Below are 27,176 nucleotides of genomic sequence, written 5' to 3'. Positions count from 1 at the left end.
ACATGTCCTGGTCATATATGGACCATACAAAGAATTCAACAAATCGATATTTACTCGTCTTGAATTTCTAGTTTTATTTTTATTCTATTATTTTTTTTTGTTTATATTTTTATTTATTTAGTTGAACATCTACTAGGAATCAATTTCGGTCAAATTTATATCGCAATTGGATCGTTCCGGTGATTTGAGGGCAGTTTTTAGTTCAATTTTGACGTGGTGCGGAATCTATAGCGGAATCCTGGAATTCCGGATGTAGGTTAGGGAAACCAGCGCGGTTTCGCTCATCTTTCCCTAATATTGGAGGGCAGAACGAGGTTGAGGGTACTGTGCCCGAAAATGAGGCGTTGAAAACCAATAAGGTCTTTTTTAGCTGCCAATCAAGTAAAACCAGTGAATAGGCTGTAGAAGGGACCCAGGAACGGGTAAAAAAGTACGCGTTCTAACGTGTCTCGTAGCAACTAAAGAAATTCCCACGCTGTTTATTTCAACGAAGACGGTTACGAAGAGATGAGCGGAACCACGAAGGATCTCGATCGATAATCTAAAAGCCGAACTCCTGGCTATCGCTGCGATTCCCGCACCTCGTCCACGTCGTGATACGCTGCCTTCGAAAGGCTCCTGTCGAAGAAGGACCTCTCAGCCGCCATCAAATCTCATTTTTATCTCTCCACATCAAACCCGTCCTGGATTATGTCAGATTTTCCAGACGATGTCAAACTTTTCAAGTGCACATGTCGAATGCGATATTTCTAACACGCTACGTCACTCACCCTTATTCTGCACTTACATATTTCTTTCTAGTCACTTTTTCGAATTTTTCTTGTTGGAAGCAAACCCTCCTCCTTGAGGTTCTCTTTAAAAAATGAAAGAACAAGATTTATTCTAAAAGAAATTTTTTAACCCTCCTCCTTGAGGTTCTCTTTAAAAAATTCAGAAACAATGCTGAACGTTTTTCTAAGCGATGTCAATATTCACAAATCTTCACTTGGATGCAGAAGTCAAAAAAAAGACATATCATGACGTAACGGTCAGAGTAACCCAAAAGAAGTAATGCTTACTTTTCTCCTCCAATGTCGTTCAATAAAATTACATCGCAGATCAAAGTAAAAATAAAATAATCTAATAAAAATGCAAGAAGAAATCCTCGGCTGTGTCTTAGAAGTAGCACTAAGACAAAGTGCGAAGGATTTTTTTTTTGAGAAGCAGCATAAGTTCGAGAATTTTTCGACCGAACTGTACCCACCTCTACGTTCAAAAGTACGGTACTCAAAGCATCCTTAAGAGATTTTTCCAATTTTGAAGGCATCACCCCACAAATCTAAGGTGGTACGGATTTCAGGTGCAGTATTCGTATACGGGATCGTAGATTACGGAGAGGAGAGCGATTCCGTCCATTTCTTCCTAAATGCCGTAAAAAAACTGTCCAGAAGATGCGGCGCGTGCACAACGCTGACGCGCTCCAATCGAACTCGTTGCGGAAAATAGCACGCCGGATCGCTCGAACCCGTATCGTCCAGACCATTTTTACGGCAATTAGGAAGAAATGGACGGAATCACCCTCTTCCTCATAATCTACGACCCTCTATAGAAAATCTTCAGAAAATTCACTAAATTTTAACTATTAATAACTAAGTTTTCTCCACGTTCTTGTCCTTGTTTTATTGTTTTATTGTTTACTCTAAACCCTCAGGGCCTAGTAAAAAGTAGTCAGACGTGCTTTACTTCTCCAGCGCGCTGCAAAGCGCGGGTAATCCACATCGTTTTTGTTGTTTTCTTTTGTTCTGCACACGGAGAAGGAATTTGTTTAGACGATCTACCTCATCCTCGTCCTCGTTCTCGTCTTCGTTGAGACACGGGCGCAGATTAGGGCGAGAGAAAAATTTGCGGCCGAAGCCACGCCCACTCACCGTAGGTCAAAAGGATACAGCTTTTCTCGCTAGGCGCTGCTGATTCTGAGTGTTCAAGAGGATTTTTTCGGATTATTTATTAGCTTATTGTTAAATTCCCAACGTTTCATGCTATTGTTGAATAATTATTCTGTTTCTGAGTTTTTACTATTATAACTGGCTAAGAAGTATGCACATGTGGTTCACTCTTAGGAATTTTTTCCCCGTCAAGGAAATATCCGAACAATATTGACATCTTTCAATAATTGGCAAAAAAAATCTTTTTTTGAAGTATTTTCTGTCTATAGTTTGATTCAAGCAGCCAAAATTGGTGTTTAAGCATACCAAACCCTCCTGTTTAAGGTCCCAGACAGATTCTACCCGGGTCCCCAACGTGCTCCACCACTCGCCTCAGGCTAGTTGGGTCATCCTAGCCCTGGTGGATAACCTGATTAATAGGAAGTGTTCTGGAAATCTCGTGAGGAAACAAGTCTCAAAAGAAAAATTTTCATTTTTCTTAGAATTTGAATGACCTGTTTACCTACCCATCACTGGAAAAACTGCTACCATTTCCTGAAAAAAAATTGAGAGAAAAAAAATTGAATTTTTTTCATTTATTATTTTGACTCTAGTGAAACAAAGCTTCTTTTTTTCGGTGCATCACTGGCACTTGCTAATAAATAAATAAATAAATAAAGAAATGAATAGGTAAATAAGTAGATATAACCGTATACAGTTGTTTACAACCAGGTCAATGTTCACTCCATTAGTTGTCTTCACTCTCTCCCGTACAGGTAATATCCGGATTTTTTTTTCTCAACCTCTGAGCAATTTTGCTTTTTTTTCCTTTGCTTTTCAACTCACTCATTTTCCATATCCTATTTTCTAACTTTTCCACGCTGTTCCATCTTAAACGACCATTTTCCAATATTTGAGAAGTTGGCAACTTTCAAATCCGTATCTTTTTATCTTCCTATTTTTGCTTTCCAGTTTCTCCAGGGAAGCACTTTTCCCGCTGATCAACGGATTTTTTTCTGAGTTCTCCATAGGTTTATTGCATGGATCAAACATTCCACGCATTGTACTGTGCTTTCTCCATTTAATAACGTCACTATCTATTTACCACTTCATTTTCTGAACAATAAATGTTAATCGCTCCTCTCTCCCAGAGAAAAAAAAACTAACTAACTTATAAAAACTTCAGAAAATCACCATTTCCTCTCTTATAGTGAATTTCCTAGGATTTTCTCCGATCTTGGATCGATCCATCTATACTTCAATTCCATCTGTATAATTTATTCACTGCTGTGGGCATCAAAGAACCAATGGAAAAATCTTATAGAATCAAATAATCCTCATCAACATACACCAACATTTTTGTGATATAAACATGTTTACAGTTTGTTTACTGCATGCAAGTAAAAAATAACACGAGAATGTTGTAGCATGAATATGTCGTTGAAAAAACCGTACATCTTGAAAGGCATCGCCCCAGGAATATGAGGTGGTACGGATTTCAGGTGGAGCATTTGTATACGGGATCGTAGATTAAGGAGAGAGAGGTGATTCCATCCATTTCTTCCCAATTGCCGTAAAAACTGCCCGGAAAATGCGGCGGGTGCACACGGCTGGCGCGCTCCAATCGGACTCGTAGAAAATAGCGCGCCGAATCGGTCGAAGTCGTATCTTTCCACCCATTTTTTTTACGACAATTGGGAAGAAATGGACGAAATCACGCCCATCTCCTTAATCTACGATTCCGTATACGAATACTCCACCTGAAGCCCGCACCACTCCAGATTCGTGGGGTGATGCCCTTAAAAGATATCAGATATTTCTCCACAAAATCCTGACCACTTTAAATAAAAAAAACATTAAGCGTTCTAATTTCTCTTTTAAGTTGTATACAGATGACAATTTGTCCAAATGAACTAACAACCACATATGTGGTTGAGTAGAATTTAAAAAAAGAGGATCTGAGTAAAATGAGTATTTTCCCCAGAAGAGAAAAATCTTCGAGTTATTGGGAGGAGCGTAGGTGAGGGAACTAAGGATACGTCAATAGAATTAACACAAAATTCAAAGAGTGAAGGTCCAGAGACAAGATTTTTGAAAAAAGAAACAATTCCCCTCAGTTTCCTCGCCAAGACAAATAAAATCGAGTGAAGAAGCGCCGAATTTTTAAACATGGACCTTATTTGCGACCTCTCGGCCTTTTACGCTTCACTCCAAACCTTTTGCACGATCTTCGAATCCCATGACGTTCACACGAAGGAATGCAGCTATTTTTCTTCCGGGGTATTTCATTTATGCAAGGCGGTCTAGCCGAGATTTTTCTAAATATTTCATGGTAATTCACCGCGGAACAGCGGTGAAAACAACTCCGGAAACATCATTAAAGGTGAATTTAAAGAAATTAACAAAAGAAATGCTAAGCAAAAGGTTGCTGACTGAAAATTTCCACAACAATTAATCTCGATCATAACGTCTAGAATATTCCAATTCTCAAAAATAGCGGAAAATGAGAGCTGAAATAGAAAAAATGGTTTACTTATTCATTTCTCATCACAGAATAACTGGATATAAGGAAAAAATGCTCCCAAAGGAAATGGTTATGGGATTTTTTTTTCTGGAAAAAATAGAAAGCTACAAAAACTAAGAAGGTACCAGCGAATTCCTTTGTTTTTTTTTTTCAAGAAATATTTTGAAAGACTGAAAAGTTCGGGATTGTTGAAAGTTCCTTGATACATACGTAAAATAGATCTGTCCAAGGTAAATTATATAAACACTATTCAACATAAAAGCAGCTCTAAAAAATATTCAAAAAAACAAGATTTTTTAAAAAAATTTTAATTTTTCTCTTTTAGTACTGCCCTTTCACCTGAGAATAAAATTTATCCACGTCGTAGTTTGAGGAAATTTCTAAATTTTTACAAGGAACAATTCATTTGAGCGCAAAACTAAGCAACAGGTTTATCTTAATCGCTCTAATCTAATTTTTCAAACATAACTTTGATATTTTTGTATTTATTTTACTCTAACAGTAAGTTATTTCCAATTTTTCATAACCATCTATTTCCTCAGCTACTAGGCATAACTATGCCCGTTATCCCGCCACCTCATAACCATTTGGTTTTCTTTTGTGTGGATTTCTTACCTCAAATGTTCCTTGGAAAAAAAAAGAACAGTTTCCTGTGATACGCATTAGTGTACCCTTGGCTTCAGGATGATTCTGTGCCTATCAATTTACAACGAACGGCCTGTCAAATATCCTGACATCACTTGGATCATCAGATCATCTCGAAAGATTACACAATCCGAAATTCCACTTCGAAACGTTTGTGGTCGTTCTGTTGTTTTTAGTTAAGAAATTCCAATCAATATTTTGATAAATATAAAAATATAAGATGATAGAAAAATAAAAACGAATAAATAAAAAGATAACGATGAAAGAAAGATGAACAGAGAAAACATAAATATAATAATACTTCATGAATAAAGCGCTGTTTTTCAAAACTCTCTAGAAAAACCCTTACATACTCCTTAGTTTTTCACTTTTTTTACTAGTGCTACTTTCTCACACAGTTGTAATCGCATATCCGAGTCACTAATGACAAATACCCAAAAATTTTCAAAATATTCAATACATAATTTCCGGCTTTCTACGAATAAGTTAATCCGGGACTGAGTGGATTTCAAGCAGAACATCTCTGAAAAGAGCGTGTCACGAAATTCACGTTGTGTGGAATCCGGATGGAAAACGTAAAGTTCGGAGTGAAGGTCACGAATACGCATAGATGCGATAGTCGGAGCCGGTGCTCTGACCTCCTTCACTTTTGAACGGTTGGCAAAATAACCTACCTCACTCCTGGATGGATGGCAAAAGGACCCCCTTCACTTGAGCTGCACCCCATCAGCTAAACCCCCTTCACCTGATTAGGGTCCGGCTCGACCCTATAGCACCTATTCGCACGCACGGCTCCGGTCAGTTCCGAAAAAAACGGCGTGGAAACGATGTTTGCTACTACGATGCACGTTAGAACGCTCGCTACTGTACACTTTTTTGTCCGCTCAGCAACCTATTCATTGGTTTTATTTGAACAGACTGCTGAGCAGACTTCATTGATCGCCGACCGCTCGCTGGTCGACGCGGCGCGTGCGCGTTTCCACGTGCCTCGTAGGAACAAACGCTGTTCCCACGGCGTTTTTCAGGACGACTAGAGGAGAAATGAGCGGAGCCACGTTCGTACTCCTAACCTTCACATCGAACTCTATGTTTTCCATCAGGTTTCCGCAGTTCCAAAAAGCCAATTTCGTAATCCCTTGATGTCTTTAAAAACATGGATTTAGAGATTAAATACCCCCTCTGAAAACGTCATTGTCAATACTTTCATGTGGAAATCCCCCGGACGTTTTGCAATTTTTTTGCACTATTTTTTTTCTGCTCTTCCATTCAAAAGTCCATTAGCACTTACTGTTGCCGTGTTTTTTTTTTGCTGGTCCACTTTTTGCTGATGTGATGAGGTAGTGGGTAGATTCTCATCAAATATAGCGTTGTAATCCTACTAATTTATTCCTACCATACGCCTACTACATAGTTTGTACTATTCTTTAAGGACTAGAAAAAAAAACGCACTAGAAAAAACCACTAGAGAAACGTTTCGTAGTTCCATCTACTTGATTAGAAATAAGGATGTTGGGATGTTCTGGGTTTCTTTTCGAACATTTTCTCAAAAAAACAGCAACCAATGAACTTGAACTAAACAAAAAATGCGCCTTAAGGAGAAAGTGGAACAGTTATAGACCATCAAATAACTTTTGATTTGAGAAATAAAGTCGTAAGCGTTTTTTTTCTGGAAAAGACGAATGCACATAAAAATATGAAATATTTTTTCAACCCAATAATTACTATAATTGCTTCAATCGGTGAACGCTCCGTTTTTGAGGTCGAAATTCTCAATTTTAAGGCCCGAAGACAAAGCATGAAAGTTATTTCTATGTATTCATCCTTCTTCCTGTCTTGTAGAGTGAGAAATTATCCTCCGAATAAAATATGGCACTTTAAAGTTTTTTAAAAGATCTATGAACATTTTTTACATTGGGAAAAAATCGATCACGACCTATATCTCTAATAAAACTAAGCTAAAGTGTCTAATAAAACTGTGATTAGATATCTTAGAGAAGATTTTTTTCCTCATCAGAAAATGACTATACTGGGAGTGAACTGAAAGCGAACGGGTCAAAAAAAATCTGTTTTTTTATCTGTTATCAAGAAAAAATTAATACCGACTCCAAATGGACAAATCTTCCTCATTTCCTCCCTATTCGTTTTTCTCGTTTTTTTTTTTCATTTCCCTCTTACAATTTCGTATACGAACTTAACTATATCGCAATATTCTGCTGAAATCTTTGAAATCAGATGAGTGAGCAGAAAAAAAATGAATATAACTTTGTTGGGGATGAATTTTGATACATTCAGAAAAAAACCCACATCAAAATAATATTCATTCATCAGATTAGGTCTCGTTTCTTTTATCATTCCGCTGTTACAATTTCTTGTCCGGACGTAACCATATCGAAATATTTTTCTGAAATCTTTGAAATCAGATAAGTGAGCAGAAAAAAAGAGCATAACTTTGTCGTGGATGAGTTTTTATCTTTAATTTGATATTTTTTTTAATTTTTTTAAAGTTAGGAAAAAATCCCACTGCAAAACAATATTCATTTATCGGAATAGGAAGCAAAACGATGAATGAATATCATTCTGCTGAGTTTTCTGCAAAACTCCGTGCAACACAAAAACCTCTTACTGACGTCCTCACAATGAATATATAAGCAGAAAAGTCGTTGCTTTAATGCTTCGTTGGCTTTTAAGAGTTAATAGATGGAGATGAACTACGATGGGTAATACTGTGGATTATTTTTTTCTAGGATCTTGGAAAAAAAAAAACCAACTAATTCTATTCTCTGTCCGAATTTCATCTTCAAAACTCCTGCCACGATATTATTTTTAGCTGATCTTAGCTTTAAATAAATAAATTAGATTCCAATTAAAAACTGATAAACTCCACTTAGATTCCATTTAGGATAGAAAAATGAAAAAAACAACAAATAAAAAATAGACAGAAAAATTCCCGATTTTCTCTTTTTTTTTCTCTGCCTCAGAATAACCATATTTTTCTCTTCGTTATTTTTCCTGCTCTAGCTCGGGTTCTGCGAGTTTTAAGGGATTTTTTAAGAAGAAATTCTTTTGGGAGAAAAATTTCAAAGTGAATAAATGACTGTTCAAAAAGAAAATAATCAATAAAAAGTCGAAAAGTGAATAAATAATTTTTTAAAGCAATTAGCAAGAAAAAAGATTAAGATTTTTTTCAATTTCTGTTTCTTCATCCTTTCAACTACACATTTTCTTTGTAGCAACATACCCTGGAGAAAAAATTGTTCTTTATGTCTGTTTTTTTTTTCTCTTCCTTCATATTTGAGCTATGTTTTTTTTCCTTCTAGTTACCCCTGAAGCCTGAATATCAGGAACAATGCTTCGCCCGTCCGCCTCACACATTACCGAGGAACGACTTGAGCTATTGCTGAACCAATATAACACTTCCCCGGGGCACCTCAAAATTTTTGCCTCACTGACTCTGAAAAGAATCCGTTGAAGCCTCGTGTCGTCGTTGTGTCAGGTCGTAGATCACATTGTCAGGCACACTTCGCTCATAACCTGACAATTGACATCCGCGCCGGTGACTTCCGTGATCGGCGGCGGCTGCGGCGGCTGACGCTGACACTGACGTTGGCGTCAGCACTCTTAAATCGAGTCCAGAAGTGCCAGCATCTGTCTCTGCTCATCCCGTGCCCCACATACGCCAGTTCCCGTGGTGTACAACGGCCGGCTCATCTCCTTTATTCTCCGGGAATCATTATCGATTCTCATCTCTTTTTTTCTTGCCCGCCGGCAAAAATGTTTTTAAAACTTTCCTCTAATCTCGTCGCTATAGCTGCTCGCATCGCAATGTGTTACTCCGCGCATTTCTTTTTTCTCGTCCGAAATTCCAAATGCCAATTAAAGAGAAAAAATCGCCACAAACCATATGAGCCGACGAGGAAACCAATGATTTATGACCAGTGTGAAATGAGCACTTTGGCGCTAATAGCGGGAGAAAAAGTAGTTGACGGTCCAAATCCATAAAATTTTGTGAAAAGTAGCATTTCTAGAGACCCGCAGCGATAGATACACAAGGAAGAACTTCCTAATCACCATAATTATCCATGCTCTTATATCCCCACACATATAATTCGATCTTTTCGATCGATAATCACTGGATACAAAGGGATGTAGATCAATCGTGATCTTCAGCAAAATTTTCAAATAAATATGTAAATAGCACTAAATAATAAATAAATATGTACATAGCAGCCCTCACCCTCTCCTCCTTTTTTATTATTTCAGCTGAATGCGCGAGATTCCTCTTGAGCTGAAATAAATTCCTAAAACAAAATGGAACGAAAAAAATAAGATTTAAATCTGTTTATTATTTATTTATCTGTTTATTCAATTATTTATCACATAGTTGTGCTCAAAAATTACAATTTTTCCCTAAAAAAGAGATAAATGAATAATCGTAAGTATATAAATACAATTTCTTCACGATGTTTAGCATTATGCACTCGTTCACGGACTTATCCATATTATTCTTATTTTTGACTGTTAAAAAAAAACTGCCTGCGCCGACCACTGCACTTGAAATCGTTACAGCTTTATAAGCTTATAAAAAAAGACCATTTAATGCCATTTCAAACAATACATAAGGGAATAGAAGAAAAAAAACGGAGATCTTGTCTTCTCCGTGAAGTGTTCACTGCCAAAACTTTAGTACCGATATGAGGACAATCCCGAGCGGAAATCTGACATCTATAAACCTAAGGATTATTGAAACTTGTTAAAAGCATCACCTCACGAATCTAAGGTGGTACGGATTTCAGGTGGAGTATTCGTATACGGGATCGTAGATTATTGAGGGAAGGGTAATTCCCTTCATTTCTTCCAAATTGCCGTAAAAAACGGCCCGGAAGATACGGCTTCGGGCGTTCCGGCGCGCTATTTTCTACAAGGAGTTCGATTGGAGCGCGCCAGCCTTGCGCGGCGCCGCATCTTCCGGACCGTTTTTTCACCGGCAATCAGGAAGAGATGGACGGAATCATCCCCTTCTCTCAATAATCTCCCATCCCGTATACAAATACTCCACCTGAAATCCGTACCACCTCAGATTCGTGGGGTGATGCCTTTAAAAACGGACCCGAAATATGTTGGAGCACCGTAAATTGCTAACGTATCGCCACATCTACGCAAAAAATATAGAAAAATCAACTAATTTTTTGTTTTTAAAATTTTCTAGAAAAAAAATTCGTTATTTATGATTATTTGTTTATTTATTTCTTTAAATATATACATACAGAGAATCCCAGCGCCACGTATTCTACGCAATAATTATACAGAAACAATAAATAAATAAATAGAGAAATAATTGTACGAAACAAAGGTTAATCATAAAATTCCTAGAAAAAACAACTAGCTTAGATCAACAGAGAAAATGCAAAATCTCAGAAATTTGAAGGTTTTTTTTCTCTTGAAAGCTTCAAAAAACATCACTTTACTTGAAATATTCCTTAAAATTGGTGATACATTGGGGGGGGGGGCGTTATCGTATTACGGAAAATAAAAAAATCCTTGTACGCGTTTTTTTTTATTTCCTATTAAAAGAAATAAAAAAATCCTTGATCGCGCGAAACTGCCATAACTGTTCGTTTACAACTTTCTTTCTAGAACTATTCTATTTAATTAATCGAATATGTAATAAGATAAAGCATTTAAAATATTCTATAGTAAATGAATAACAACAACTACAACTACTTTATAATAAATTATAATAAAATAAAATTTTAAAAAAAGAACCGAAACTAATAAAACTTTTATGTTTTACTCTCATTTACACCTAAAAAAATCTTCTCCTTGTTCTTTTTTTTTGTGGGGAGGATGGGTGTCCTCTTTTTCTGCTGCTGGCTCAGCTCGTGTACTCTTTTTAGCCACACCTCCTCCTACACCTCCGCTGCTCCCTCGACTTCCATTCTCGCTAACTAGTTGGTGATTCAATAACTGCAGCTACCCGTAGGTCCTTAAATTTTTTTATAGTAGAATTCGTCCTGACTAAATGCTATAACGACCTGAGCTGGTTTCTTCGGGATAAATCCGAGGTCTCAACACCAACCCGGAACGACTAAACAGTAGACGTTATCAGGGGTTTCCAAATCAAAAGAATTCATCTCAATGCTCCAAAAATTAGATGTTATCCAGGATTTATCCCCCTGGTCCGTTATTAGCGCTAAAACCCAACATTCCCTAGTATATGTATGTGTATCCTGCTCACTCATCCTAGACATTTATTGATATTTTTTTTAATTTTTTAAATTAAAATTTCTAGCAACTGAGACTTAGTGACTCAACTTAACTCCAGACTCAACCTAGACTTGACTTCTATTGAGATTCTTTTTTGATTTTTTCAAATTAAAATCTCCAGGACTTAGGATTTGGTGGCTTCTAAATCCTCTAAGTCCTAAATCTCAAAGGATACGCTTGGTGTATCTACAGAGCTATCACATCCTAAAAAAAAGCGAGCTTATTACTCTATCTCGTTCCTATCCGAGGAGAAATCCTAGGAAGGATCCAGAAACGATTACAGCATCTTATTCGCTATGATTCATTGCCGTGGGCACGAATTCACGGATTCGTGTCCGCAATGTCGTTCTACTCATCGAGAACTTTTCAAGCGTATTGGAAATTTTCCATGAACTCATTCATCGTTTATTAAATCCACGAACGGTGACTAAGCGTACGAAATCGTGACAGAAATCCACACGTACATATAAGTAATGCTTTTGAACATGAAATATTTAATTACTGAAATGTTTTATGTATTTGGAGATGTATAATTATTTATAATGTATTATGTAAAAAAAAAATAAAAAATGTAGAAGAAATTATGGATCAGGAAAAACAAAATAGCATAAATAATACAAGTGCGATTTTCAGAAAAGTTTCATGGAAAATGAAAAAAGAAAAATAGAAAAATTCGGATTCTTTTTCCTATTCAAATTCTTTCAAAAGGAATAATAATTCCAAGAAAGTCGCTATTTTTTTCCGCTGCTTCTTCGATGTTGAGAAAGTCGTTACTTTTCTTTTCTTCAAAGCAAAAACAGGAAGGTTTGATGTCATTTCCAGGAAATATAGCAAGTAAAAATTAATTTTTTTACAAACAAATTCTTGAAAACGAATAAAAAAATTAATTAGTTAGAATAAAAATAAAACAATTTGCCGGTTACGATTAAGCAAAATAAATACAGATCATTAAAAATGAATTTTTCTCGCTATTTCTTTTTCGTTCCAGAATTTTTCTCTTGCAAGCAAGTGAACAATTCTTGCAAGCGTACTTCATGCTCAAGAATTTCCATTAACACGTTGACGACAATGTCGAAAGAATGACGTCGGAAATTATTTTCTTTTGTGGGAAAATTTCCGAAAATGTAGAAGAAAAGCATCATTTAGAAAAAAAATAAATACGAGGAGTTATGAAAAAAAATTTGCATTTTCTGTGATTTTTTTCCTGTGGAACAAAGTCAGATAAACCAAAAAAGTTTCCAATCACTAAATGAGCGCGCAAAAAAAAACTCGCGCAAAAAAAAAACTCCGCTCGGTCCTCAATACGTTAATTATTCTTTTCCTAAATAACACCTATATCTACCGTATACATCGATACTGTTCGCTATTAGCCGAACAACACATCGCAACACATAGGCGGCGCGTCGATGATTTTGTATGTTTTTATATTTTATTTTATAGCTTATATTTTTTTCATTTTATACTATATTTTATTTATTACATTTACATATTTATTTATTAGATTACATTTTTATATTATACTATATTTTTCATTCTATATTTTTTGATTTATATTTTATACTTTTTTATCTTATATTTTGCTACATTATAATTACCCGAGACGATTATTTTTTCCTCCCCGATCGTTTCGAGACCTGACGTCGTATCTGAGTGAAGTAGGAGCGATTTAGAGCTCCATACGTGCATCCTTATCGAGCGTATGCGTATACGATCCTGACTGTCACCTTGGATTACATTTATGTACATATAAAAGGTTTTCTGGCTGCCGCGTAGCGTTTTCTACTGCACTTTTTATTCTCACAGTGCGTTGCGGGGGCGTGGCCAAGCTTCGTGGACGCTTAGAACTGCAGTACGCGCACACATATATCGCTCTCTTCTCGACTCTTTCAGATTCTCGTGCAAACTTTTATATTCGCTTATTTGTAATGCACGGATGCACCTTATATCCATAATTTGAATTAGATTACTGTATCTTGCAGACAATTACCGTAAAACTTCGTCAATTCCTTTAATTTTCTGCAAAAATGGCATCATTCAACACTTTTTCTGAGAAGTGCAGGTAGAAATAAAGTCGGGGGATGATCATATTTAGAGATTCCTTAATTTATGTAATTTCTTTGACGAAAAAAAAATTCTTACTCATATGGAACAATGATGAAATTGCAGAAAAAGAGTCTTTTCCGTAAGTGCGAGAACTCGTCCCCTAGAGTCCTAAAGGAGAACACTTCCAATATTATATGAGTGTACCACTCAACAATTGCTTATAAAAAAAGCTAGCCAATTAATTTCTACTTAACAAAAATGTGATTTTTAGTAAAAAAAAAAATCCGTATCGAGACGAATCCTATAAATAATTTAAAACACAGAGATCAAATCTCGCATAAAAAAAACTAAGGAGCGGTTAAAAAAATCCGTAATGAATTTGTGAAGAACTGGTTTTTCCCGGTTGATTCCAAATTCTTCTCATCTACTTTTTCTGCAGTACACATACATACTTTATTTGAATAAAACAGACTTACTCAAAAATTTTCCAATTACTCTATACTTAATTTATTATATCATATTTGTTTAAATTCCTTTCAACCTACCATATTTTTTTATATTATATTCACTTATGTTACCAATAAAAAAATTTCTCTTCAATAAGCGTTTATACTTTCTTCACTAGCTATAATATCCCGTCAATTGTCACACACGAGCGCCGCAGAAGCGCTAATCGATGCAGCAACGATGGCACAACCGCGTGAAAGAATAAGATAGAGAATAAATACAATTAAACACAATTTTAATTTATTAATTTTAATTTAATTCAATAAATATAAACATGTCGTTGATGCGACAAAAATTAATTGTAAAAAATCGGCTAATAAAAAAAAATGATTAAAAAAAATTTCCTTTTTCCTCTTTCAAATACTTAAATGAATACTTTTCTTTAATCGTTTGGATGAGCTAAAAATAAAATAGAATAGAATAAAAATAAATAATAAATAAAAAAAATTATAAAAATAAATAATAAGTATAAAATATAAAATAAATAAATAATAAATAATAAATAAAATAAAATAAATTTTGTCCTCAGCGCAACACTTTTTCCCTCTTATCTGACACAAATTTGCAAAAGTCCTTCATCTTTATGGATTTTTTTTCCTTTGTTCAATGCTAATTAGAATCAGCTGTCCCAACAATTCATCACCGTGGGCTTTAAATTTCGAGGGAAAAAAATCTTGCTCTTTGCAGGATATTCGTTTACGATTATCGTTTCCTCACGACGTTCCAGATTTCTGGCTTTTTTTTTCAGTAATCTGCAGGCAAAAACTTGCGATCTTCAGTATATGATCCGCCTGTTCAAAAAAAGATTTAGTTAAATTACAAAAAATTCATTTAAACATTTCATAAGCCAAGATTCAAGAAAACATCGGCTACAACTTTTATTTAAATCGATTTAAGCACTGAAATAGATTCCATACTCAAGATCTAAGCAGTTTTCTTCTGGGAAAAACCACTTGGATCTATGGAAACGATTTCACATCTCTCCAAACCTATAAACCACCGGGAAATTGTCGTCCATAAATTTACTGTAAGTATGTAAGTATAGTATACATAAGACTATAAATCTAAAACTCGTATACCGTAGAGATATGAACCATAATTCACTAGTTTTCGAATGAGTGATCGATTTGAAGTCATTTAAGTGTTCTTTCGAGCTTTTCCAAAAATCCAGACATTATTTCTTGTGGTTTTGATGACTTGAAATTGGAAAAATAAATACCTTAGTTCTTGAAGTTTTGATCGTTTGTTTATAAATAAAGTCATAAAGACATCTTCAGCAGTTATCCAGAAATCTTTATCCAGAAATGATTCGAGAAAATTCCTTTTTAAAAAAATCGATTTCTTTTTTTCTGTGAATTCCACAAAACACCTAAAGGGAATTTATAGCAAAAAAAGCTGGACAAAAAGTAATGATGCTAGAAAAATGTGGATGTTTACCTTTTAAAAATGCACCTATGTTGATCACGAATTAAATTTTCTTCAATTGCGGGAGATCGTAGATGAAAATTTCGAAGTTCTCTACCTCCTCTAACACAGATCCGTGAGAACTTTATGAGAATCTACTCGAGAAAAAATCACGGCTAATAAGCTCTAAAAATAAATATCCCAACAATATTTATATAGGCAATAAATCGGTGTTTTCCCTCTTTTTTTCATTACTTAATGCCTCATAGAAAAAAAAACACATTTCCCACCACACGCCTCCGCTCGCATAGTTAACACGTCATGGAGGAAAGAGAACGTCATTTTCCAGAAAAGCACTGGAGCCTCGGGAGAATTTCTCTATGGCTTTAACCCATTCATATTTTAGAAACATTCTTGTCGTTTGTTTTTTTTTCTTCTGTTTCTCAGCCTTTTTTTCTGCATTCAAAGGGAAATAATTTGTCACCTCATCGATCGCTGAAGGACCTCATGTCCACAAAGCTCACCACAGCATTGTAATTAAATAGAGATAAAAAATTAAAAAATTAAAAATTAAAACAAGAAACAGTGATATTGCGACTATTTTTCCACGATTCTGATGCCGTTTTCGTTATTATCGAATTTTCAACTCTATAAAAAAGTTTTATTTCTCGCTATACTTTCTTGGATTTCTTGGATTTTTCTGGTTTTCTTCCGTATATCGAAGTGAACGAATAAATGTTCATTCAAAAAAAAAGGTTCCAAACTTAATAGCTTTTGATTTATTGCATACAGATAAAACAAGCGTCGGTACATTCTTTTTCCTCCTCTTTGTCCATCAATAATTTTTCCTTAAATTTTTTATTTCCTAAAAAAAAACGCTACTTTAACCACTTTTGGCAAACTACGTTCAACATCAGAAGCTCTATTTTTTTAAAATTAAACCTCTCCTTCTTGAAGAAGTCTGAATCTGGTCTTGAAAGCAGATCTTTAGAGTGTAGTGTAAAGATTTGACGCTAACTTACGATGTATCCTTTGGTCCCTGATCTTAGCACGAATCCTATTCGTTTCTAGGATGTCTTTACGCTTTTTCTGTTAAATAATACATCCTAGAACTTAATAATTCCCAGATATATACGCGTACGTATCCATTTAGTGTCCCTACACACTGAATACGACAAAAAAGTGTCATGCTACAAGTCTGAGCTAAAGTTTCCTGCATACGCGACCAATTGATCGCGTAGATCAAAACATTCAAAGTATTGTAGCGGAGAAATGCGGGAGAATAGCAGCACAATTAAACTTTTCTACAGCTGATTGATATTGTCAAGCAATACATAGCAGCCAAGATTGTTAGATTTTATTACGGTTAATGTTTCAGCGTTGTCACCTTCTTTTCTACATCTTCGTATAGATCGTACAGGATTTTGAAGTGGATAATCTGTTGTTGATGGGCGGGTGTGGCGCAGTCGGTTACAGGTCCGTTGTGGCCGCACGGTCGTTGGTTCAAAACCGCCCTAGTGCAAATCAAGGGTTTTCATCCCTCCGGATGGATAGATTGGTACCATACCTGTCTGGAAGAATAAAAACACTGACTTGATCATCGGCTGGCCCCCACAAGTTATTGTACGGGCCAACGCGCGTTCCAAAACCTCAACGATTACGAATTCCAGCAAAACGCGTTGGCGCATCCCGAGTGGATTGAAACACTAGTGACTTTATCCTTTATCCTTTTAATCTGTTGATTTATTTACTCCAACCCCATCCAAGGATAAACGTCTTTAAGGCACAGAGAAATCTTCTCGTTATTCTGTGTCAACTCTTTCCATGGCTCCCTTATAGGTACGTATATAAGTAGCTGGTCTATGTAGAATTTGAAATGCAGACTGTATCCGGAAAAAAAAATCCGTTTGTACTTGGTGACGTGCATTGCTAATGATGATCTATTATGATTTATAATTGCATTCTCATGAGTGTTCCTTTCTCTCCTTCCTCGTCTCCTTTTTCTTTTCATTTTTGCTATAAAATCTTAATTTTATGTAGTTTTTTTTTATATTCAAAATGGAGTTAAAGAGCGGACATTCCCAGCTTTACTCATGGGAAACATAATTATAAATGCAGCTCCGTGTATTTTCTAGTTAGCATAAATCCAGAACTTCTCCAGGACTCTATGCAAATTATACGCTTGAACATTAGTGGATGTTTTGTCAAACTCAGGAATTCCTCTCTGTATAGCAATTCCAGCAACAACAAAAAAAACTGTTGTTCCTATCGTGTTTATCTCTGGAGAGGCTCAAAAGAAGTAAATATATCCATGTAATTAATCCAAGTAAAATGAAGGCGCTCCAGAGTACTTCTTTGAATTTTCGAGGAAAAAAATTCCCGGAAAAAACATCCATTTTCAAATGAGATATTACGAATCCTAATAGAATTTCACGGCATATCTACCGAACATACAGCTTTCTCCTTTTCTATTTTCTATTTCTGTCGTTTCTTTATCCGCAATTGTTCTTAAGTTTTTTTTTTTCGGGGGAAAAAAATCCATCACTCTGATTGAAAAGCCAGAAAATTTCGGATACATTCTAATCCTGACCAGGGAAAACTCGTCCAGATTACTGATAGAAAAAACCATGTCGTGAAACATCCTTCAGTTTAGTTTAGTTCCATCAAGTCTGCGTTTTTTCAGGAAATTGAATTTTTTTTTAGACTTTTCCCCTGCTGCTGTGATACAGGAGCCAAAAGTTATCCGCCAAATCTAAATCTAATTTAAGAAAAAAAAACTTTTGGAATTATTACGGTATAAACGCTGTGAACGACGCATTTCTGCACTATTCTAATATTTTATTTACAAAAATATCCACGTCCCTAACCCATTTTCCCGGGAATTGTTCCCGAACTTTCAAGTTCAAGTCCGTTGAATCCAATGAAATCACCCGGTAATAAATTATTCACAAGGATCTCGGCGCAAAACTCATCCGAGGGAAGATGTTATAGAATAATCAAGGATAGATAGGATAGAGGAATTGATTCGAGCAAGAAAATGTTCATTTGGTCTGGATATTCGCAAGAAAACCTTCCTTAAATCTTCTAAATCTTTTATTTGAACTTTTTCTTTCTTAACAGCAAAGAAAAAACAGAACATTCAGTATGCACTTTTCGTTAATTGCTAAGTTTATGAGAAAATCCTGAATGTTGCTTTGTGCTGCAACGAAAGAGAAGCGAATATCGTAAATTACGGGATTCGCATGTGCTTTGGAGGAGAATTTACTTCCTCAGTGTATTTACAGTGATCCATTTCTTAAGTTATCCAGGATAGTTTAGTGTTTTATACTTAAATGTTACTTAAATACTGTTGTTGTTACTTAAAAAAATAGATTAAAATCTAAATCAATGAATAAATCACCAGTTTAACTCTGTAGCACTTTTAGTTTTTCTTTTTTCCCGTCTTTATCTCATTTTTCTACTTTTTTCTTTTTTTTCTCCTGTTTTCAGGATTACATTTAGGGACGATCCACTTTCACGAAAGCGTTCCTCTGTTGTTTGTCTGCTCATCTGTCAGAGCTAACTTCAAAGATTTCCTATAAAAAAAAAACAGCTGACTTCAAAGAAATAGAGAACAATAAATAAATAAAAACAAAAAAAACATGAATGCACCAAAGTGGGAAACCGCAAATAAATTAATATTGTTTTTTGCCACTGTAACTCACTTATTGTCCATATATAGTAATCCCTTCTTTTTTTTCATCTTTTTTTTTCTCCAAATAAAATCCACAATTATTGATGTTGTCCTTGAAAGACATCTTATTCATGGATTATTCCACGGCGAATGACAAGGATTCTTTGCAGAAATTTCCTTGACATTTTCTCTTTTTTTTCTTACTCTTTGCTCCAGCTCACTAACACAAAGATAAAATAAAACAATTTTCTCTACCTATCCACAAAAATAATAACCAGGATACTGGATAGAACTGAGAAACAATTATAGAGTTGACAGTATTCAATCTGTAGGTGTTTAGAAAAAAATACGGGCGCGCACGAAACTGCACGACTTCTTCAGCGCAAATTGAGTGCAACCCCTCGCATTGGATCGCTGTTGGGTCCCAGCGCGAAGCTCTACAACTAGAGCGCATCTTTGCTGCTGTACTTATTATTCTTAAGAGTAAAAATCATTAAAACTGATGACGTCACGGTATACGGTAACAGTTTCTCATCGCTAAATTCTTACTATTACAAATTCCTCCACAGCTACTGGAATATCTCGGAGAGATGTTCCGAGAACAAAAAAAATGCTACAAAAAAACCTCAAAGCATCCCTTGAAAATATTTTTGTTTCTGAGCAATTCATGAGAAAAAACAATTTACTATATGTTTTGACTAACAATGAAAGCTTTTTAAAAACTCTTCAACATACATAATCTGCTTCTAGAGCATTTTTTAAATAAGAAATTATTTTAAAAATTTAAAAACTATTGTTATACGTAAAGTTAACTCTGGAAAAAATTAAAAATTACTAAAAGTCTGCACCTTATTCGTTTTTTTTTAAATTCTAACAATTCTCCATGAAACGAATACGCCTCAATCCCATAGTGTCGATCTTCTTTTTTCAACATTTTTTTTTTCTGAATTCTTTAATCTTACTGAGAAAGGCCAACTCTGTTGTAAGTGTAGCTGAGCTCATTTTGAAACAAAAAAAAATTGAAAAATACGATTGACGAGGAAAATTTTGTGTCATTTGCTGTGGAATAATTAATAAAAAAAAAGCTAGCCCCAAGTACAAAATCGAAATTTTATAATAATAGTAAAAACTGAACAGGCAATATAATTCGATATATTGCCGCTATAGTTTTGATTTTGTTTAAAAAAATGAGAAAAATATGCTTGCTCTATAAAGAATCAGAAAGAAAAAAAACTAAATTTAATGCATTTTTGATACTATCCCCTTACCGTTATTCAGAAACTGTATAAAATTTAACGGTAGTTTAGCCGTGTTGCGATTTTCTGCACGAATAATCGAATTTTTGGTTTTTTTACATTTTTGCAAACCGTCTCAACTTCTGGTTCATTTTCTTTGTTCGGAAAACCTTCCAGATTCTAAAACCTCTACCCATCCAACAACCGTTTATGACCAATATAATTCATTTTGTTCGTTCTGGAAAGATCAAAGGAGCTCTCCGAGAGAAAATTGCCATCATAAATGGAAAGCGAAAGTGAACCGAGCAATAAATCTTCCATCTACATTATCTCTTTACGTTTTTTTTTCTCCTTTTTTTTTTATCATAAGTGGAAAATTTTCTGGAAATTTCCAAGTGCTACGTGTGGTTGGATTGAACTCATATACATATGTATGTATGAAGTTCCGAGATAAACACATAAGAATGAATGTGGATTGGTAAAAATCCACATCTTAACCAAAAAACCCCCCATAACACCACACCATATGTACACCGGGTTGAAGCATCTGCATTGCATCACCATTCGGCTTTCCCAACGGGACCTTCAAAAAGTTAACGACAAAAACGAATCATCCTATAAATTCCGGGCATCCACATGATTTTTTCCTCGAAACAAAGAAACGCTCTTAGAACGAAATAACGTCACATGAGAGCGAAGAATTAGAATTTTCGAGTAATTTTAGTGATTTTTAGTTGTAGCGTACATTAATTTTACAGCAATGAACGTCCCGAAATATTTCCAGTCCCTAAATAATTCTAAAATAAGGCGTCAAGATCAAATTTCCATACTGTATAGTTATGAGTAATTAATCTAACACTAGTTTGATTAATTAATTTCCTCCTTTCGTCTCACTCGACTTTAAGACTGATGAGAAATAGATGGGATACTGTAATTCACTGAATTTTTGCATAAAAATAATTTCTCAGTTACTGCAAAAATTATGAGTTCATTTTTCATTGTATAATTTTCTCCCGAGCAAATAATTACGTTGATGAACTTTGACTAATTGGTCAAACGAATCGATTTTCAGTTTTTTCGCTTAAATAAAATATTTACACATTAAAATATCTACATTTAATTTTATCAAATCACCTCACCAAGCGAATCAAAAGCTGCAAAATTAAACTATAATTGAAGTCTAGAAACCAGGAAATCCAGAAAACGTAGACTAGAACAATTCAAAAATTATTGTCCATCTTCAACTGTCCTTAAACCTTGGCATATTAAATTCATAGCTTTTACATTGATTGATTATAATTATTTGTTATTATTATTTATTTATTACTATTCACATATTTATCATTATTACTATAAATACTTTTGTTATTATTTTTATTCGGTTTTATTACTTTCAGAAATGATTTTTTTTTTAATTTCTAGTTAGTTCTTTTTGTGCAGCCATCATCGATAAGTGCAGTTTTGTAAATAAACAAATAAATAAACATATTCTGTAAAATAATTTCCATGTTGAATGTTGCTATATTTTACAGAGAAAATTGCTAGTGTATGAAAAATTTTAAACCCTATGTGGAAACGATGAAATTTCGAGGAAATTAAATTCCTATAACAATCGAATGTAATTTTCTTTCGATTATCCGTAAATGCTCATGCTTAGCCGAGTCCTCGCTGAGGCCGACCCGGCCAAATAGTCCTCATTTATTTGCATTACTGCAAAGTTTTTCATTTCTTTTAATTCAAATCCACATCACGTTTTTTTCCCCTCGAACTCATTAATGAAACTGTTTTATCCGCCGAATCGCCGGCCAACTCGATACGAGTATAATTCTCTCCTCATTCCATGCTCTCAATCATCTTTTCTATTTCCTCTTTTCCATTATTATCCTCATATTATTATAGGGAGCTATCCACAAAATATAAAAACTTATTATTAGTAACTCTATCTACTTCCTGTTCACAAAAAAAAGCGCTCGGAAATTTCTCCCAACTCCTCAAAATTTAATTTTTTCAAAAAAATCACAGGGCTATTTTCAAATACAAAAATACGACTTGTCTCGAGCACACCATATGCCTTTCCCTAACCGATCAATACCAGCGATGGCGCAAAGTACTATGATCCTCGACAATTCGTAAATCATTTTTATATTTATTTCTGGAATTTCAAGCATTTATTTCTGGAGAAAAAATTGCTTTCTTATTTGTTCGCTGTCTAACATACAGTATGCTGGCATGCTCTCTCTCTCGTTCGCAAAACTCCTTTTTACTTCCCGAAAACCTTCCAGGAAACCATTATTACCGTAGCTCTGTCTACGTGAACTCAAAATTCGATAATCTCACTGGATTCATTGATTTTGACTTCATTGTCGAAATTTCGCTTTTTTTTGAGGTTTAAAACATTTCAATCATCGATTTTGATCTCATTTTCAACATTTAAACATTTCAACTAACGTTTTAATAGGAATTCAATTTAATGAGAACTCAATAAGAATTTTCTACGAATTTTTGCTATAGAGCAGTTACGTAGGTACGAGACGTTAGGGTACCTAAATTTTTATAGCAATAAAACAAGGAATTTGTTTCAAAGCGAAAAAACATTTCTCGATTTAAAAAAAAATTAAATTCTAAAAAATTTTATAAACTATGAATTCTAAATTTCCTTCTCTATATTTGAAAGACGTTTCAATTCGGAAACTCGTTTGGCACAGGACCGTTCTTTAGAATCGTCTATAGCGCTGCGTAGCCACAGTTCACGTCTCGCATCGTCATTGAATCCAGAAAACAAACAGTTTCTTGCAAAAATCTATTTTATATCGAAAAAAAAATGTCTCGAGTCAATATCCAATTTCAATCCTCTGCGGCACATCTGTCACATTTTCACCCAATCAAAATTATGTTTGTGGAAACCTCCATGGACATGTCATTTCTTCACGAGAAAAAAAAATCCCTGAAGAAAGCCGAAAATGTGACATTTTCTAGAAGAATTTGCACAAGAAAAATTAAATCCTATTAAAAATGAGCACATCTCAGCTCAATTTTCTGTCAATTCATCAACGATAATGTTTAGAAAGCAGCTATTTCTTTTTCTTTCTTTTTTCTTTCGTCTTCTTCTTCGTCGTCTACGTCATTCTCTAGCATAAAGTGCATTTTGAAATTCTATCGGCTAAAACAGCAACGTTTCCGAAACAGCATCTCGCTGAGTTGGTAACGGAGCTGACATTTCATTCTCGGCAACAAAGTAAACATCGGGAAAAAAACACAGGACGGAAATGATGGTTTCTCCTAGTTAAACGCAGCGCATCGAGAAATAAATGTAGCCGAGGAACCCGTTAGAAAATATACAGTTAGGATGTAAATTACAAGTATGAACGTATCCCCACTCAATTTCCCCATAATCGACTCTAAAAACGGCGTGGGAACGCCATTTGTTCCTACGAGGTACGTTAGAACGCAGCCTCCACCACATGCTTCGGTCCCTCCATCAGTCTATTCATAGATTTTATTCGAATAGGCAGGTGAGCAGACCTCGTTGATCCGCTCGATCTCGTTGACGCGATGCCTAATCGCTGAGTGTTCTTACGTACCTCGTAAGAACAAATGGCCAGTTTCCCACGCCGTTTTTCAGGACGAGTAGGGAGAGCTGAGCGAACTACGCACACTTTTCCTAATCCATACAACGAACTTTATGTTTTCCAGGTTGCCGCTTTAGATCAATTTTGTGATAGGCTGATTTTGACTGAAATCCAGTCACAGTGCAATACAATCATTGCGAAACGGCTGCGGTAATCGATAACAATAACTGGGATAGAAAACCGTAAAAAGGATCTACCGTACGCTTGCTATCCTAACCCACACGGAATAGAGTCTACCTCTCCCATCCCCTATTCTCCAAAGGCAGTGTCCACAATTTTCGGAGTTCGGAAATTCGAAATACGCCAAATTATGGAACAAAAATTGTGGAAGAGTGAACAGTTTGGATTTCTTTACAGTAACAGTGGGAAATCAAAGGTCTGATGACACTGTGTCTTTCGTATACGTACGTTGTAGAGGAGCAGCGCTTATATCAGCTCTCGCAGACATGGAGCGTTATCAGGTGCCTCGTAGAGTGTAAAAGTGCGACAGCAGCGTTTCTGACGCCGTTTTTTGGATAACTGGAGAGAGAAAATTGAGCGTCATAGATACGCGCGTTTAAATTCCATTAAAACGCTTACATTACATTGAAGGGAGTTTCCGGATACGAATTTAACGGCTCTAAAGGCATCACGGCTCTCACGTCATTCGTGGATTTAGCGGAAATTCCTCTATTAGCTTGCAAAGCTTGCAACACACATCCACGCCTCTCTGGATGTTTTCCTTCAACGACAGTTTCCAGTTTGCACTTCAAAAAATTTCTCTTTCCTCTTTCCACTCTTTTCTATCTTACCTGCTCAAATTCCTCAGCGCTAAAACCGAAAATCAAGCACACACTGAAATTTTTCACAGCATTTTCTGCACAAAATAATAGTAATGAAAAAAGTAAGTAATTAAGTAAATTTGTAATTTGTAATGAGTGTAGTTTCTCCCTGTATTTTTCCACATTTCTCCAGCAAATCTAAGAATCGTCGTTTCATTGAAATATGATACAATCCTCTATATTAATTTTACATTTTCATTTTGGAAATTATGTATAATTCATATCCAGAACTTGCGGCTTGACTACAAACCGTTTTTCTTCACATTTCCACCTCCGTTTTCTTTCTTCATTCATTATTAAACGCAGGAAAACATGTATGATTACAGAATGTCATAGCAACAGTAATCATTCTTGAAAATTTAACCTTTGAGATTTGTTTTTATATCCATACCCTTTTTGAACGTCAAATTTTCGTTCTATATTCTTTTCAGCATTTAAGCACATACTTTTTCCCGAAAAAAATTGGTCATCTAATTATTTTCTCCATATCTACCCTCAAAGTTCTTTTTTTAATTAGGGTTAAAGTATAAAGGATAAAGTCTCTGGCGTCAATCAATCCGCTTGGGACTTTCGCCACCACGTTCACTTCAATTCAGGATCGTTTGAGGTTTACGAACGTGTAACTGGCTCCTACAATGACTTGCGGTGGTTAGCCGATGTGTCGGGTCAGTGTTTTTATCCTCCCAGACAAGTCTGGTACCAATTTATCGACCCCGGAGGGATGAAAGGCTTGGTGAGCACCGGGGCGGATTCGAACCTCCGATCGATTGTGCAGGAAGCCGAACCTTTAACCGCTACACTACACCCGCCGTTTTTTTCTTATTAATTTAAAACTTTACTTCTAATTAACCTACTAAAAGTTTACTGTCCAATCACAACAGCTGGAAGTGAGGGGCGGCATTGTACAGAAGCAGCGGTGAAGCCGAGGGCGACATGGTGCAGCGCAAGTTCTACTTGTTGTCACTAGTTATATATAATAGAGTTTTCTGGATAAGATTAGAACAAAAAGTTAAAAATTGTATGAAAAAATTGGATGTATTTCAACATGTGGACTATAAAGTTGTCGTTATCCATAATTTTATAGTATTTTTATTTTTTATCCAACAACAAAGATATTTCAAACAACGCTAAAGTTAGCAGAATAATAGTCAAAAGTCTTTTTTGATTTTTTTTTACCGCTTAGTGCTTAGTTTGGTGTGAATTAAAGCGTAGGAAGAAAATTATGAGACAACCTAGTATTTAATACCTAAAATTAACTCACTTCCTCTAATAACACCCCAAAAATTAAGGAGCAGAGTAGCTAACAATTATCTTTTTTTCATTCCCGCTCGTTCCCGGAAGCAACAATTTCTTCCGGTGTGCACTTTTCCCTTTCCTCGATGACGAGATAGTTCTAAAAGTATATTATGCAGTTATTAACAAAAAAATCCATTCGGGACACCTACAATTTCCACGATGAACGAAAATAGTAGCCGAAAAAAATGGTCCATTTCTCTTTGGGATTGTTTTTGCTGCGTTGAAGTGTACCTCTTCAGTTGTTCTCGAGGTAATTACATATTGGGCGCTGAAAAAAGAGTTCCTGGTCTTCCAAGGTCCTCTCATCCGTGTGTGGTCGCCTTCCACCTCCTCTTCCGTTTATGGCTACGAATCCCCGCGGGGACGGTTGATTTAGCTGTGCTGTTGCCTCGATGCCAACTGGACAACCTTCTAACATTTACTTGTAGTAGTTTTTGACATTTTCCAGCAATTTTTCTCGGGAAATCCCCATAAAAACACTCAAATTACAGTCTTGAATTAAATTGTAGTGGTTTGTAAAGTTGGAAATAATAATTAGAACTCCTTATTTCCCTTGTAGCCATGCCTCATTGAAAACTGAGTATTTTTTCAATGTAATTTAGAGGATTATAGTGTTCGCTGGGCTTCTTGGAATAGAAACTGATGAAGGAATAAAGTTTAAATAAAATAAAGTTGTGCTTTCTTCCAAATTTTCCCCCCGATATGTTTCATCCAGTTTTTCGTGATATTTTTTATCCAGCAATTTCCCAATGAAGATTAATCGAGTCAATATTTCACTTTGGAGAATCTGATACTAATTTACGCACCGACTTTTATTTTCTTCTAATTTCACCATTCAAATTAAATTCAATTGAACTGGTTGGTTTTCTGTGGAATTTTCTTCGTCCTAAAAAAATGACATCAGCTGCGCATCGTAGAAAATAACGATCAAGAAATAACAGCTGATTCGAAGACTAAAAACTGAGAGGGACTGATTCATGACATTCTTGACACTGATCCACGACATTCCGTTCCGTAAGGCAGCACCGATGTGTCTACATCGTTCTAAATCCCACTGACTACAGAAAAGAAACCTATCTCAACGTCTACCTTACCGTATACTACCTGTACTTTTCGGTCTACACTAATCACACGTGATTCGACGGCTCTACAGTATCCACAGCGGCCCGTGGATACTGTAAAACCATAAAATCACTTCAACAACGTTTCCTCCTCTTTTTTTCTCATCTTG

This window comes from Necator americanus, chromosome II (genome assembly GCF_031761385.1).
Source record: "Necator americanus strain Aroian chromosome II, whole genome shotgun sequence".
In the NCBI taxonomy this organism is placed as follows: domain Eukaryota; kingdom Metazoa; phylum Nematoda; class Chromadorea; order Rhabditida; family Ancylostomatidae; genus Necator; species Necator americanus.
The sequence above is the reverse complement of the archived record's forward strand: the minus strand, read 5'-3'. Positions refer to the sequence as shown.